The 15,667-nt window shown below is 43.3% G+C and overlaps 1 protein-coding gene across 1 annotated transcript in view; it reads right to left on the reverse strand.

The window, feature by feature from the left end:
- prdm16 (PR/SET domain 16) overlaps window positions 1-12,817 on the reverse strand; it is a 122,751-nt gene extending 109,934 nt beyond the window's left edge. The window contains exon 1 of the mRNA XM_022741628.1: window positions 12,644-12,817. The gene's annotated coding sequence lies outside the window, so the exon portion shown is untranslated. The remainder of the gene's footprint in view (window positions 1-12,643) is intronic.
- Window positions 12,818-15,667: the final 2,850 nt, after the last annotated feature.

The following is a 15,667-nucleotide window of genomic DNA, read 5'->3' on the forward strand; positions in this document are numbered from 1 at the left end:
ATAGAGTGAGGGGAAATAGGGCGCCTTGCCACTTGAACACTAGAACTTTAAGCCGGCAATGGTTCGCTGACTCTCTCTGCCAATGTCTTCCTTGACTGTAAGGCAATGCTGACATACACAGAACAACAGAGGTCTTTTGATAATACATTAATGACGGATGAATAAATAACACATCACAATATAATCCCATCGTTGGAGAAAATTAGAATTAATGACTGAATATTCTGGTTCTCAAAAAAAACAGATGAAAAGTGGAAAATCAAAATCCACCACTTCCACCGTGATTTCTTTAAATTGAAGGAGATCTCTAGGTTTCCTGCAAGGAGTCATCAGTGTGTGCTGGTGCCCACCCACATCTTTAGGCCGGGCAACACATGGACTGCCGAGAGAACAGGAGGAACAATTTGCTCATTCTCAAACAAGACACGGGGGCTTTGGATGAAGGGAAAAAAGACACCCAATATCCAAAATCCCTCTCTCAGGGCCATCATGTGAAGAATTCCCCCACTTCTCCTCCTCCTGTGCCCTCCCTCCCTCCTTTCCTCTTCTCTTCTCTTCTTTTCTTTTTTAATCAAGCCGTCTGGGGTTGTCAGGTCTTTTGAGACGAGGACTCCCAGCCATGTGAAAAGTTAATCCCTTGTGGGCCTTCTTCTCCGTGGCGCTCATCTCCCTGGGAACACTGGTGGTGGCTTGTAGGCAGGTGGTGGCGGGTGGGGGGAGGTGGAAAGGAAGAGGGGATGGATGAAGGGATGAAGGGTGGGATGAACACAGGGCCACCCTGACCAACGGATAGAGTGGCGCAGATTCTCTCCAATCCCCCATCACTGACTCTGAATCCCACACCTGAACTTAGGGACCTGTGTTGCCTCTGTTCCTCTGTTCCCCGCCACATCACCATTCCGAATCTACACTACAACCCCCCCCCCCCTTACCACTCTGCCATCCTCCACCCACTCTGTTTCAATCCCTAACTCCAAGACCTTTTGATGAGGTTCCCCGCCTGACCGACAGACGGCTGGAATAGAGAGCAGAGAGGATTTGCGGCATGGAGAGCTAGTCGAGTGGCTTCTGAAGGATGACAGTGGTTCACAATGGAGAGGGTACTCCTGTTGCATTGTGCCCCAAACCTCCCCGGCACAGCATCAACCCCCCCCACCACCACCACCACTATCACCACCACCCCCCTCCCCCACCACCTCCCCCAGCCATTTGGCTTCAACCGTTCCTCTTTAGTCGTTTCACTGTGTGTCAAAGCAACAATCCCGACAGACTCCTCTCGGGCCTTCTGCCAAGAAATGAAGGACATGATAGATAACAATGGAGAGACGAGGAGTTCAACAGTGCTTTTGTCAGGATTCGCTCAATGAACCGTTTCAGGGACATCTACAGCAAGTACAAGCAACTAAGACACCAACTGTCTCTTTTACGTCTAAGAAATCATATTTCTGGTTGAATGGTGGAAGGCAGGAAGGTCAGAGAATGTGGCTCACAAAAGCCTCCTCTAACAGTCTGAAGGAGACAGAAAAATGCACACTTGAATGCTTTGCTTGCAGTGCACTTTTTCTTCCTCTGCCTCCCTCTTAGAGCGAAGTGCCATTGGAAATATAGACAGGCTCAGTCAGCCATCTTAATCCCTCTCTGCTGTCCATCTCACGCTCACTCAATCCACCCTGACCCCACACACTCTCACTCTTTCACACACATACAAATGCACACGCACTCATCCGCCTTCTCCCTCCTTCTTGATGTGCCCCAAAGCCTCCCCACCCTAAGAAAAGAGCTTGCGGCAGAGAGAATCTCTGTTGGTGGGGTGTACAGAGCGAGATTTGGGAGTTTGCAAAGGTCAGCACGGACTTTGTTCAATCCGAGGGTTTATCTCAGCAACAGCAGGGCAGGACAATGGGGCCGCTTGCCGCGCGACAGAAACCCAAGCTGTGGCAGCTAAATTACTTCACTGATAAGGCCGAATTAGAAGCACTGGGACCCCGGAGGCCAGGAAAAGAGGAGGGGGGGAGCAAAAAGAAAGGAAAGAAACGAGAAATAGAGAGGGAGGCCACGTAAGGTTGAGAGAGGCGGTTGAAAAATCAATGAATCACAAAAGCAAAGATTTGAGTCTGGATTTCATCTGGACATAATTAAAGCACCTGTTGAGTATTTTGTCCAAAAATCATATGATGTCTGTTTCACAGAGATCAGTACTTGACAATACACTGGCATGCAAAAGGAGACCGCAGTCTGCTATCTGCAAGCATTGTAACAGGACATAAACATATTTCTATATAAATGTACTGCTGAACACAAGACTGTGAGGATCCTCAGAGGGCCCTGTGGTGATCCATCATGTGAATGTTAGAGTGCTGTGTGTATGTGTGTGTGTGTGCGTGCATGCGTGTGCGTGTGCATGTGTGTGTGCGTGTACGTGTACTTGTGAACATATGTGTTACAAGAACAGGAGTGAAGAGGAGATAAAAAGAGGAAACAGGAAATGGAAAGTGGTTTAAACACAGAAAGTGTTGGTGACTTGTGTCACACACACTCAGGGTTGGAAAAGAGCTGACTTGCTCAACTTGAGTAGTTTCTTAGGCACCATTCTTCAAGTGTTTGTGTGTGTGTGTGTGTGTGTGCATGTGCGTGCGTGTATGTGTGTGTGTGTGTGTGTGTGTGTGTGTGTGTGTATGTGTGTGTGTGTGTGTGTGTGTGTGTGTGCGCACTGTGTGTTTGCTGGTGTGCTCTTATACTTTGCACTTTTATGTTTTTCTTGTACTGGAATCTCTGTTTCTCTCTCTCTTTCCCTTAAGAAACAACATCAGTTACACAATGTTAAAGGCACTTAGCACTTGTTCAGAAAGTGGCATTGTGAGCTCTTGGCCAGCAGAGGGGAGCAGGCTTTGTCACCAGAAACACTCACAGGTTCAATAAAATAAGAGCAAACAGTATGAACAATGTCATTATATGCTATGGGGTTTTCAGTATTTGATATCTACTGGTAAATAATGAGGGACAGTGCATGACTTACAGAAGTGGTAAGGAAAAAAACAGGACTTAGATGACATACAGTACATGAATTTGACAGATAATACTTGGATCTTTTTCAGTTTTACAATTATAGATGGAATTGTAACACCAATATTAAAGTCAGGGGGGGGGGGGATTTCTCTCAGTGTATATGCACGTAGTCACTCACCTCCCCATAATATGACAATACTTTTGTTCTGCTGTTTGGCAAATCTTGCGTAGCACATGGCTCAAGCCTAAGTCGTGGTACCAGGTGGCATGCTGGGTACCGCTGCGTACCAGCTGCGCAGACATCAGCTCACCTCCTCTCCAGAAAGAGTGACACAGAGCAGAATCATATGACAGAGTGACTGAGAGGCTTGCACTGCCACTGCTCTGACCATTAGGGAAATTCAGTGGTTAGCCTCTCTCAACTTCCCTTTCTTTCTGGAGATTCAGACTAATCGTCAGGTTGCTGTTCCCGATGGTGAGGATAAAGTGAGGAGTAGAATCACTTGTGTTTGGTGCATTTTCATTTGTTCACTCTCTTGTTCCTGTCTCGTATTAGTTGGCAGTGACTGCATATCAACCCCTCCTTAGGGTTCAGCAGTGATGAAGCAGTATTTCTAGCTATGAAGTTGTTCAGTCACCTATAATACTTCAGGTCTTTAGAGTCACGTTCGCTCTTACTGTACATGTAAGTTAAAGCCTTGGTGACAGCTACATTGAAAAAGTAGAAAATCTGGACATCCAAGTCATAACTTGCTTAATATTTGATGTAATTTTACATGGTGTCTGAGGTCTTACTACAAAAAGACTCAAGCCAAGCTATGTTTTTGTTTCAAAGAAACGTCAGACTCCTATCACAGCCATCTTTTAACAATAAAATTCCAGTAAACCTCTTTTCAAGCACTTCTCATGCCCATACTTCATTTTTACCTCTGATGACAGCAAAATAAGAAACATCAAAATCAACTACCATACCAATGCACTATACAGCCATTAAACATCAAAAGGCACTGTCACAGTGACTAGTGTGCAGAATAATGCAAACAAATTGAATGGGGCAATGATATCTTATAAATGAAATGTCTGGGAAACATCTGTTTTAACTGTTATTTGTCATCTTGACACAAGCACTCATTCTAAATTAAGATATTACACCAAACTCCTGGTGAGATCCTGTTTTAGTTGGGAAATCTGGCAGATTTAGGATTGTGCGGAGGGTGGACCAATGCCCAAGATGATTAATGAACGAAAAAGTGGACATGTGTGTCTGTGCGCGCACACACGCACACACACACACACACACACAAACACAAATATGCACACCTCTACAAATCTTGACTCTGTCAAAACCTCCTTGTTGTCTCATGCAGACGAGACGCCAGGTCTTGCTCCCAATGACAGTGGTGGAGAAAATGAGCAAAAATCACTCGAGCGATTCCGGAAACTTTCCAAAGTAAAGACATCCCGGCGTGTTCGACACTTCAACAATTCAGCGCTGTTTTTACATCTAATGTCGTCATCGTGCTAAGCTTCTCACTCTACTCTGTTATTCTAAATGACCGAGTAGAGGAAAGAATAACATGGGAGAATGTCTTTTCCCTGCCTGCCTGTGTCTCTTTATGTTTGTATGGATGTATGTGCGTGTGGTAATGTACAGTTTATATGCCTGTACATGTCCATGTGTTCAACACAGCATGTCCTCACCAAAACATACAGTACATTAATATCACGTTTATCTGGAGCTTTTAAAACAAATATAAAGTTTTAAATAGCAGAGAACAGAAAGGTTACCTGAACTTTTATACTTCTACTTTCATACTATTTCATACTATAAGATGATTGGTTAGTGAGCGCCTCTCCTTATAGAATCAGTCATATGCTTCTGAGGGCCCTTTGAACTGTCTGCTTGAACCATGACTGTTTGACTGTGACAGACACACTGTGCTGAAATGTTAGTCCTTGCACCTGATAAAAAGTAATTAAAAGGCACAGCCTTGTGCTTCAGTTTCTTTCTGGGCTCACTGTTCATGAATTGAGGTCTACAGTACAGCACAAGAACTGCAAGGAGTTAATGAAAATAGATATTTCTACAGCCAATTCTTTTGGGCCGAGTTGTGTATCTGATTATGGAAAATGGCAATCACAACAGCCACGGGAACCTGATTAATAGGTCACCACCTCCTGCTTGAGGCACAGAAATGTTAAGCGGCACAAGGGATTGAGATTTAATGTGAGGGAGAAAGGAAAGTGAGTGAAAATGGAAGAAAGAGAGAGTGATCTGTGACTAACAAAGGTCTTGCATTAGAGGGCTCGCACTTCTACACATTTAAATACACAAATAACACTCACACAGATATGTCACATAAAGTACAACAGACAAAGTCAGAGCAGAGGTAAGATGAGCCTTGTTTCATGACTCACTTATAAACATCACTCTAGCAGCAAGAGTAGGAAAGGCGGAACAGGGTATGTCTACATAAGAGCGTAAATCTAATCACCAGCATTAACTGCCTTTGACAAATGTCATCATCTTCCACTGTGGCAAAGACCGGTATCACTGTCTGCTCCTGCCCCGAGGCGCTCACTGATGGGACTATTCATCAGAGCAATGATGAACGATGGGGTTTCACTGGATACACAGTGGAAGAGAGGGGGAGAGGAGGATCGGACAGGAGTTACCTGTGCTTCACCACAGAGGACTGATGGGTCGATGTGAGGGTTTTTAAATTAATGTTTAAAGCACGTCTGCAAAGAGAAACCTCACGCAATAAAGGATAGCATTGTGGTGGAGATGCGTGAGGAAACTGTGGGGGGGGTTATTCAGGCAAACAAGAGGTCCCATTGAGAATGCTTGGCCGGAGTGGCTGAGGTCTGAAACCAATGACCAAGTAATAACAGCCCAAATCCCAGGGACAATATTTGTTGAGTTCCACTCTCTTCAAAGATGGATGACTTTGCCCCATGTACTTCCTCGGGAGCCTGCGCACCTTTCATCTGAGCCCTGCAGATTAATTTATTAACTAATTAACAGATGTTGGTAATGAGTTATGAACAAATGATAAGGCATCAGGCTTCTAATCAAACCTGACATTTAATTTGCTGCCCTGCTTCCTCGTTATCAATTACTGTGTTCACTGAAGATAATTGACAATGGTTTGCGCTGGGACACAGGAGGCTTGTTTTTAACAGCTTCTTAAAAAAGCCCAGTGCTGCGGTGGTTGTTTCTAGGGGCAACAGCGACCATATGTTTAATATTAGATGGAATCTGTTCCACTGGAGTGCTCCGAAAGCTGGGAAAATTGGATTAAATTGGCTAATGGCATGTTTAAAACCTACATAAAATGAACGTGAATGGAAGATATTACAACACCCAGGCCCAGGACTTGTGGTGTTACGCTCTCTCTCTGGTGTTTTTGCTCTGTGTGTAAACTTGGGGTTTCTGTCAAAGTCAAATAATGATGACAGAAAACCGCACACTGTTGGTCAATACTGTTATTAGAAACCACAGGTTTGATATCCCTTTCATTACAATGTGGGACTATGAACACATGTGCCAAAGTAACTCCTTACGTTAACACATAATTTCATATATCAGATCATGCAATATGCAATACATATAAATTCATAACTTTCAAAATCTCAAATCTCATCTTTTTTTTAAATACAGCACTGCATGTGAATGAATGGGATGTATGTGTCTACTTCAGTGCAGCGTTAAATATTGTGGATTTTGTCAGTTAAATATAAAATTAAAACTGTGGACAGTCAAACTTTAAAGAACACACAAATCACAAAACACATTTTTCTACTAATCCCTGGTCGTTGATAACCTCTCAGATAGTTTCAGATTTACGTGTCCATGATTTTCTTTTATCAAAACCTTTCAATATCAATTTGCAAGACATTTTATTCACAATTTAATCACTATCCATCTCTGTTGTATAGGGGTGGCAGCAGTAGTCTCAATAATAGATATCTCAAAACTAACACAATATCTAGATAGTTCTAGGACTAAGTGGAAAAAATATGCAGTTTGTTGTTGGGGTGAGTGATTTAGGTGAACTTACCCTTTAATATATTATTATCCTCTACTTTTCAATGGAACTAGGTTTGAGGAGGTATAGCTAAGAAGGCCTGCTGTTTTTCATGTTAAGTGGCTTCAGGGAGAAGTACTCTCAGCTCAAGGCCATGCTCATCAGACCATGGTCCTGATTTGATTACTAAAAGACATGATAATGACCCCATTTACACGAAAAGCTTCACTCATGCTATACAATAGTCTGCACAGTAGGGGTTCAAGTTAACTACAAGTAATGTTAAGACTAAGTGTCTAAAATGGATGATGAACAAATGCATTCGTGAAGGACTGGGGTTGCCTGTGTTATGGTTAGTGAATGCTCACTTTCTCTGACCTTAACCAGCACTCATAATTGAAACATCATGACTGGCACTGTGAGAACACTGGAGAGCAAATTAGTCACATCAAGCAGAAAACGACTCTACCTCTTATTATCTCCCTCCCTCTCTTTCTCTCTCTGTATCCATTCACCTGCTGTGACTACTGTCTCTTGGCAGTCCCAGGGAGTTTCTGGCTTATCAGGTCGGTACCAGTCACCTTTAGGGCCAAACATCAAGATAAAGAACACCTTTTTGTGGAAGGCATACAGATCAGACAAGTTGCAAGCTACACCTTGAATGCCCTATTGGGATATCTTGCAGCATAAGTGCTTGGCCATCCGCCCTCCTCAGGCAAAACACAAAAGGTGAGCAAACACTTTAGGAGGCGAGAGGTGGGTCAGGACAGATAAGTGTCAGGGCGCGCCAGGACCTCTTCTCCCAATCATTTGGAGACAAGGACGTTAGCTTAGCTAGGTCGAGAACAAAAGAAAGCACAGCGTCACCGTGAAGAGAGAGCTGTCAAGCTGGGGATTTAGAGCCTGACAGAGGGCAAGGGAGATGCCATGATGCCATGACCGGATGGGTATCTGTCACGTAGGACCTTGGCGACATGAGAGTGCCCGCCAGACGTCTTAGCCTATCACTAAGTCAATAACAGGGTAAACAGAAGAGCTAGCATACTTTTCGCCTCTTTCCACACATCACTGGATGAATGATGCTGATATGGAAAATCACCCCACAAAAAGTAAATAGAGGGAGAATGAGGGACAGAGAGACAGAAGTTTGCCAGGCAACAAAGTCATCCCAAGGTCCACTGCTGCAAACAGACAAATATGGCTGCGGGGCTGACATGGACTCTATGATACAGGGTTTTGTGTGTGAAAGCATTTGTGTTGACCTTGTCTAAAGGGTCTACATGAATGCACATCCCTAAAATCAAAATGCACTATTTGTCCTTGTTATATCCCCTCTTATCATGCCTGAGAATATAGGACACCCTGAAGGTGTTGAGCTGTGTACCGTTTACATTGTATAAGTTGACAATGCCAGAACACCTAGATTGGTAATTATAAGTTTAGCAGCAAAGAAATCGTCCAGAACCGACAAGCAAGTGACTCTACCTTCTCACAGTTGGCGAGATTTTGCTGCATCCCCTGATGTGCGTTGACCTTCAAGCTAGAAGCTAGTGAGAGAGGGAAACACTCAGGCTGGAGAAACAAAAGCTAGTGAGAAAAGACAAAGCTAATAGGTGCTGGAGGAGTTTCAAAACCCATGATTCAGAGGTGCAAAGCCACACCCAGTGGTCACAGGGTAAGGAGACGGGAGAGTAAACACCATTAATATCGCATTGGAAGGGCTCGGCCATACTGTTTGCTTGCTTCATGAATGTTCGGAATACAAACAGAGATTTGATTTTTCCTTGTTTTTTCTTTTACAGATCAAAGACAGAGTTGCTGCTCTTGCTTCTTCAAGGAAGGATTTATCATTATTTGTACATTTCCTTCATGTAAATATGAAGTTTTTTTTCCTATTAACATGAACCACTCTGCTGAACACGTCCAATGATGTGTTGCCCTCTCTCCTGCCATCAAAACACCCAAGGGAGTTAGATCAGTGAGTCCACTGAATGCCAGTCAGTGAAGAGCACAATACCTCCAGTCATTGTATGGTGACATGTCTCTATCAATAGGCAAGTTAGGCCAATCTACCAAGCAGATAATAGCAGCTGTCACTCTGACAGTAGATCCCCACTCTGGACTCTCTGAGGGCCTCTCCTCACTCTGCTTGCTCAGGCCTTCCTATCCTGGGGGACTGGCCGCCCTATGCACACACAACCACAGAGAGACACACACACATACGGTAGACCTGGGGCCCTGGCGTTCTATCATGTTGTGCTAAAGGGGGAGCATAATGGTTTTTAAATGGATGACTCGGTGCTGGCCCAGAGAGGGAGTCTGAGACAGAAGAGAATGGCCATGGCCTGCAGCGAAGCAGCTCTTAGATTGAGCTGTCCGTCTCGCTGAAATGAGTATGAGTTAACACCTCTTCCAGTCCCAGACGCCCCGGGACAGACAATAGTAGGCTTCCTCTCTGCCTTCCTCTTTCTTCTTTCCCTTGCTCCTACTCTTTTACTCTCTCTTTCTATTATTCTCTCTGTTTCTCTCCACCAATCTACACCTCAACCGACATATCCAGAAAGCACTACAGTCGTCTGCCGTGAGATTCTTAGAACTGCTTGGCTTCGTTGGTAGACCGCGGTGCTCGCAAAGCCAACATAATGACTTATTGCCAGTCTTAGTAAAAAATCCACAAAAATGCAGTCAATGTAGTTAAACTGTTTTGGACTCAAGTGTACTGCTGCAAATGGCATATATCATTGTTGATGGGTAAAAACCATGTAACTGTAATTTTGGTGATTTTGTGTTCCTAAGGATTACAGGGATACGGTACATGTGAAGTACAGTCAACTACTTTTGATTTCAAGATAACTCAATCAGCCTAAAACTCAGTCAGAAAACAAAGCTGTTTAACTATTAGAAGCATTTTGGGAGGAAAATGTTTTCACACAACATCAGCAACTTACTCTATTTTTATTTATTATAAAACGGAAGCACAGTTAAACTAATCACTGTGATAACGAAATTAAGCACTTAATCTAATTTCATCTCCCTCCCAAGAAGGGCTGAGCTATAATGTATTGTCAGAGGTCTCAGTTAGATATGATCATATTTACACCTCAGATGACATCATCTCTCATACCACGGCCCCCTGTTTTGGCAGGGAAGCGGCACAACACACAGATATTAACAGAATTTCTGAGTGTTGAACTCCTCCTGTGTGTCTGATGCTGTGAGAAACATGTTTTTTTTGCATCTTCTTTTCTTCCTCTATCCATCCCCATTAATCCTTGTTACTCCCTCACTTCTTTTAACATCTTTTTTCACTCAGCCATACTTTTGTTGCCCCCCTCGCCTGTCTATTTGTCTAAGACCAGAGGCAGTAGATGAGTAGAGGGGTAAATGGTGAAAGGGGGGAGAAAGGGGGTGTATGGGACTCCTAGGGGAGTCTGTTGATGACTATCAACAGGCTGACTGTTATGACTATCTGTGATAAGAGTCTGGGAGAGGAGAGCCCCTGAAGGCTTCCAGCCCCAAACCAGACAGGATATCTTAAAAAAATAATACAGCCTGAGTCGGATTGAGTCCTCCAATGACCATTAAGGAGGAGGAGGAGGAGGAGGAGGAGGAGGAGGAGGAAGAAGACGGATCAATCATTCCCTTTCGACAGTTGGGAGGCAAAGACTGAAGGAAAACAAAATTGACCGGGCAACATGTAAACAGATCAGAAGCAACTGTACTTCCAAACTGTCACCGAAAAGTCCATACTGAACTAGGTGGCACATGAATCCAAAACTGGTAAACAAGGAGACAAATAACTTTGCAATATGATGTTCAAGTATATGTAGGTAGGGAAGATATTAGTCCCTGCATCTTAAAGTGGCCAATAAAACCAGACATTTTAAAAGAGCAACAATATGCTGGTCTCTCCCTTTCTGCAGCAGCGTGTGTGTATGCCAGGACATTTCTGTGAGCACACATGTGAATGGATCTCTTTAGAGCTGAAGGTGGCCTTTTTTTCCTACAAGCCAGAGAGCTAAAGCTTAGATAATGAATATGCATTAGTTGGGTGTCTGGAGAGACAAAAGGAAGGAGGAGGAAAACTGGGAGAAAACATGAGAGCTACAGGGAGACTGTAGCTTTTGGAGAGGTGCCCTTTGCACCCCGAATGGCTAGCCATAATATGAACTTTAAAAAGGAAAATGTTCAGCCTGGCACACAGCCACATAGCGTGTGCCTGTGTGCTCTAATCGCCTGCATGCTCCTACAACTGAGAGTGAAAACAGAGTGAAAAAAGAAATGAAGGCTTTAGAGGAAACCAGTTCTTGAACCTATTAAAATAACTTTTAGAAATTCCTTTAAATGTTTCAATGACTGATTCATGAACATTATTTACAATACAAGTTTTTCAGAGATGTTATATTGACAGGTCTTTTCTCAGGAGAAACTTAAAAAAAATGAGCCCCATGCATTGAAAATATAACTACTAATATCGCCTGTCAATGCCACCTTCCACTACCTTCACACTCAGTTTTCACTATATGAGTAACCGGCTTCTGTGATGTTTTGAGACGTGTAAGCTGAAAAACAATTTCTCCCTGCTCTATAAGTAACCTTTATCATTTTATCTCATCAATGCATGCGGTGCATCAGCATCAAACATTCAACATAAAATATTTTCTTTCTTTTTTATGGTTTTCTAAAGTATAGTTGGCATTCAAACAGTGTGAAAAAAACTTGTTGCATGGCCGGTTGGTCGTCTTACAGCTTTGTACATGAGCTGGTGGTGTCTAATTCAAGCACATCATGTCCTTTCAGACATAGTGTTCAAATGATTAAGTCTCTATTCTTTATTACATAGAAATGTAACATGAGCCTATGTGAAAGACCGCCACCCAAAAAATGAAGAGTCAAGGAGTCAGTGAAACGAAAAGCAGGCCAGTATATTTCATCTCTGATTAGGCATATGAGAAAGAGAGAGAGAGACAGCGAGAGAAAGAGATCAGGAGTTCCTTTTTTTTTTCCTAATGAGCTTACTGAAGCAACTTCAATATCCTCTAATGTCATGTTGAAATGAAAATTAATAGTTCAATATGCAGCCACCGCATTGGGCTACGCTTCTTCCATTTCCATATCGGGTGGCGTGACCAAATGAGTGTGCTCGCTCGGACCGATGCCCAGAAAAGCTGATACCTCCACTAATCAGCCAGATTTTTCCATCTGACATTGCTGTGCTGCTGGAATTCTGGACGAGTGTGTTTTGTATGTGTGTGTGTGTGTGTGTGTGTGTACGTATGTCTGTGCGTGTGCAGGAGTCAGAGATGAGGTCCAATCATTCGGGGGATGCAAATGGAACGGGCATCTTTGCTGATGAAGAGATAGATGTCTATGAATAAAGAGCGATGGCTGGAAATGTGAAAGCATGAATGAAGAGTAGCTCGTCCATTCACTTACCCGCTTTGGCGTTGCTTCATTGTTTCTATAACTTTTCCATTTCATATCTTACTGTAGATTTGTGTTTGTGACAAAACATGCAAGTGATGGACAGTGGTAGGAGAAAAGAAAAGAGAAAAAAAAACAGAAATCAACCAAATACAAAGCACAATGGCCGGCGTGGTTCCTACCTCCCATCCGAAGGAGCTTTCTTTGCCCGTGGCACCATGATGCAGTGTGTTGTGCAGACCAAATCTCTCGCCAGCGCCAATGTGGGTCTTGGCCCATACGCCGAGGCCGGCACCAGGCACAGAGGACTCCCGCAGCTCCAGTTCGCTGGGAATGGGAATGTCGTCAGGAATGTAGACAGGCGCCTCATAGGGCGAGCCCTCCTTGGGTGTGGTGAAGTCCTGGTCATTGCTGCTGCTGTTGCTGTTGTTGTGGAGGTGGTGGTGGTGGTGGTGGGTGGCGTAGATGTGGGGGTGCAGCAGGTGGTGGTGGTTGTTGTTTGGATGAGAAGGAGTCGGTGAGGGCAGGGGGGACATGTTCATGACGCCGTCCTCTGCATCGTCTTCTGGGCTGTCAGCGCCACCTCCGCTGCCGGCCGCTAAACCCGGGAGGTCAGCCTCTGTGTCGTACATGCTGTCCACTGGCTCACTGTCATCTGGTGAAGACACATATAGAGACGGCTGTTAATACCGTAGGCAGGAGGAGGAGGTAAAACACAACATACACCAAACTCAGGACTTGAAATACAGAGAATCAAACACTTTAAGTTACATCTCCAGATTCAGTAGGACACTACACATCCGATGACTTCTTGACCTGACTTTACAAAAAACACTCCACTTCAATCTCCAAACCTCTAAACTGTTAGAAAAACCACACTGTGAGAGGAGAGAGTTTAGGGGTAGTCAGAAAAGAGCACCTATCCATTTGATGGCCTTCAGAAACAGAATGCATATTTCACAGATTTTTCCACAGGCTATCTGAGAAGAGCCAGACAGACGAAGAGATGAAGCTTCAGGCTGGCCAAGTTCTTGATGGGAAAAGTTCTCAGTTCCATCACAGTCACTGCTTTCTGCCAGGACTCATCTTACAAATAATGGTTCTGTCTATCTCTGACCTGGTTAGCCTCGTCACCTATCATTATTGTCATGTCCAGAGACTGACAACATGATTGTGCCTGCGCTCCGGGATCCCACCACTCCAACATGAGTGAAAATGGTGATGAGCATTACAAGTGTGTGTGGGGATGCGGCACATAACATTTGGCTTTAAGTTTCATCCCATGAGTGACATGTCTGAGTGGAGTGTTTGGGATTTTTAACACCACATTATGTGTGTTCACCTTCACCGTCAGTACCTTATTTTGAGGAATACAAAGAAGTTTTTCTACAGAAGTAATGTTTTTCTTTTTATTGAACAAAAGAAGCCACACTTCTCAAACGTTGAACACAAGCAGCCGTACAAGACCTCGAAAGACCATAGTATTGGTAAAATTAGGATTTGAATCAGAAATAATCTGATCAAAGAATAAGAAGGATTACAAATCTGACCACACGTCTGATGCCAGCTCAATCAGTATGTATAGTATTCACTAATACATTTCAGTCAGCAGTGAAAAAGTACAATAGAAGTTCAATAACCAGCGTCTGAGTCTGCACGTGTTTGTTTGTGTATGTGTTTTGCCTGCGCACATGTATGTGTGTCTCCTGCTTTTCGTCTCTAGACAGATCCTGGTGTCTTTAGTCAAAGCACCACTGCAGTTTTACTATCTAAACGCAGGGACTGGCAATCAGTGGGCTAACTAGGCCCAAAATTACAGCAGGAGTGGTTCCAATCAAGCTCTCTCCCTCTGCTAGCCTCCATGCAGCCTGCTGCCAAACCTGCCATCGCATCCCAGGTTTCAGCTGGAGCTGCAACATGACATTTTAAAATTTGCTTGTTAGTATGTGGCAGTTTACGAGGGCTCATTGAAAGTTTGTGGGTTGAATTTTAATTTAATTTATGAACTTTATCGAATAGATATACCATACATTGTTAATAAGTTCAATTTAAACAAAAATGTATACATTTTATTTCTGTTTTAAGAGTATATTAATCAAAATATCTTTCCTGTATATGCCTGGTAATGTGAGGCAGGCTATACTGATTGATTGTAAATTAGAAATTCATAAGACTGAATGAGCTAATCAAGAAAGTAGGAAAGGAGTCCTCACTGAATTTTGTACAAGAGCACATTCATCGTACAACGCATCAGTTTTTTGTTCTTTGATAAATATTTGGGTTTGGGCCCAGTGACAGATGTGGACTGTGAAAGCTGTTAAATTAACTGACATGTAAGTTTTAAATGTGAAATGTGAAACTATGAAAGCATGCGACAAGGGCTTTTCAGCGGCTGGCAAACCTGCAGCCTGTCCACGCAGATCCGGGAAACTTATCATATAAAGCTGCAGCAGTAAAATCCAGCCTTTTATGACTGATTTTGCGTCATCCAGTGATTTTGACTGGAAAATAACCCATTTTTTTAATGATCACTGTTTCATAGGGGCTCAGACCAGCCGTGCAATTAAGCATTGGAACATGTGAGCCAGCAGTAGCTTCCACTTTTCACAGATCAATTAAAGTTTTATAACTCGGCCCTATCTGCTGCTCCCTCTGCACAATCAAAAGTGTTTTGAGGCCGTTAAACACTTCTTTTTTTTTTTACACTTACTTTCTCTCTTCACTCCCCCACTCTCACTGGCACTTGACCCATTGAGAGCAATTTTGACAAGCAGAAAGACAGCCTTGGAAAATCTATTAAATACCATGTGGCTTTAAGAGCCTTAGTGCACAAAAATGCACAGATCACTACGTCAAATAATTGAGTAAGGACGAGGGGGAAAAAAATCCTTCTTGATTTTAATGAACAAAACATCTTTTGTAAGACACATGAAGCAGGAAAGCGAGGTAGAAATGGCATGGCAGTGTGATATTAAACAAGTTCAACTCTCAGTCATAACTTTGTTAATTCATAAAAAAAAAAAAAAGTTGCCTGGAGAGAAAACTGGGATTTTTTTTTAGATTATTCACCATTAGAGACAAGCTCTCTCTCTCTCTCCCCTCCCCTCTGTAACACAAGCTGACCATGTTCGACCAGTGTTGAAAAAAGTTGCAGATGAGAAAAGTAAGCAGGAAAATAATGAAAGGGGCCAGGAAGAGGATGAAGA

Source organism: Seriola dumerili, unplaced genomic scaffold (assembly GCF_002260705.1).
Source record: "Seriola dumerili isolate Sdu_G_001 unplaced genomic scaffold, Sdu_1.0 BDQW01000056.1, whole genome shotgun sequence".
Taxonomy (NCBI): domain Eukaryota; kingdom Metazoa; phylum Chordata; class Actinopteri; order Carangiformes; family Carangidae; genus Seriola; species Seriola dumerili.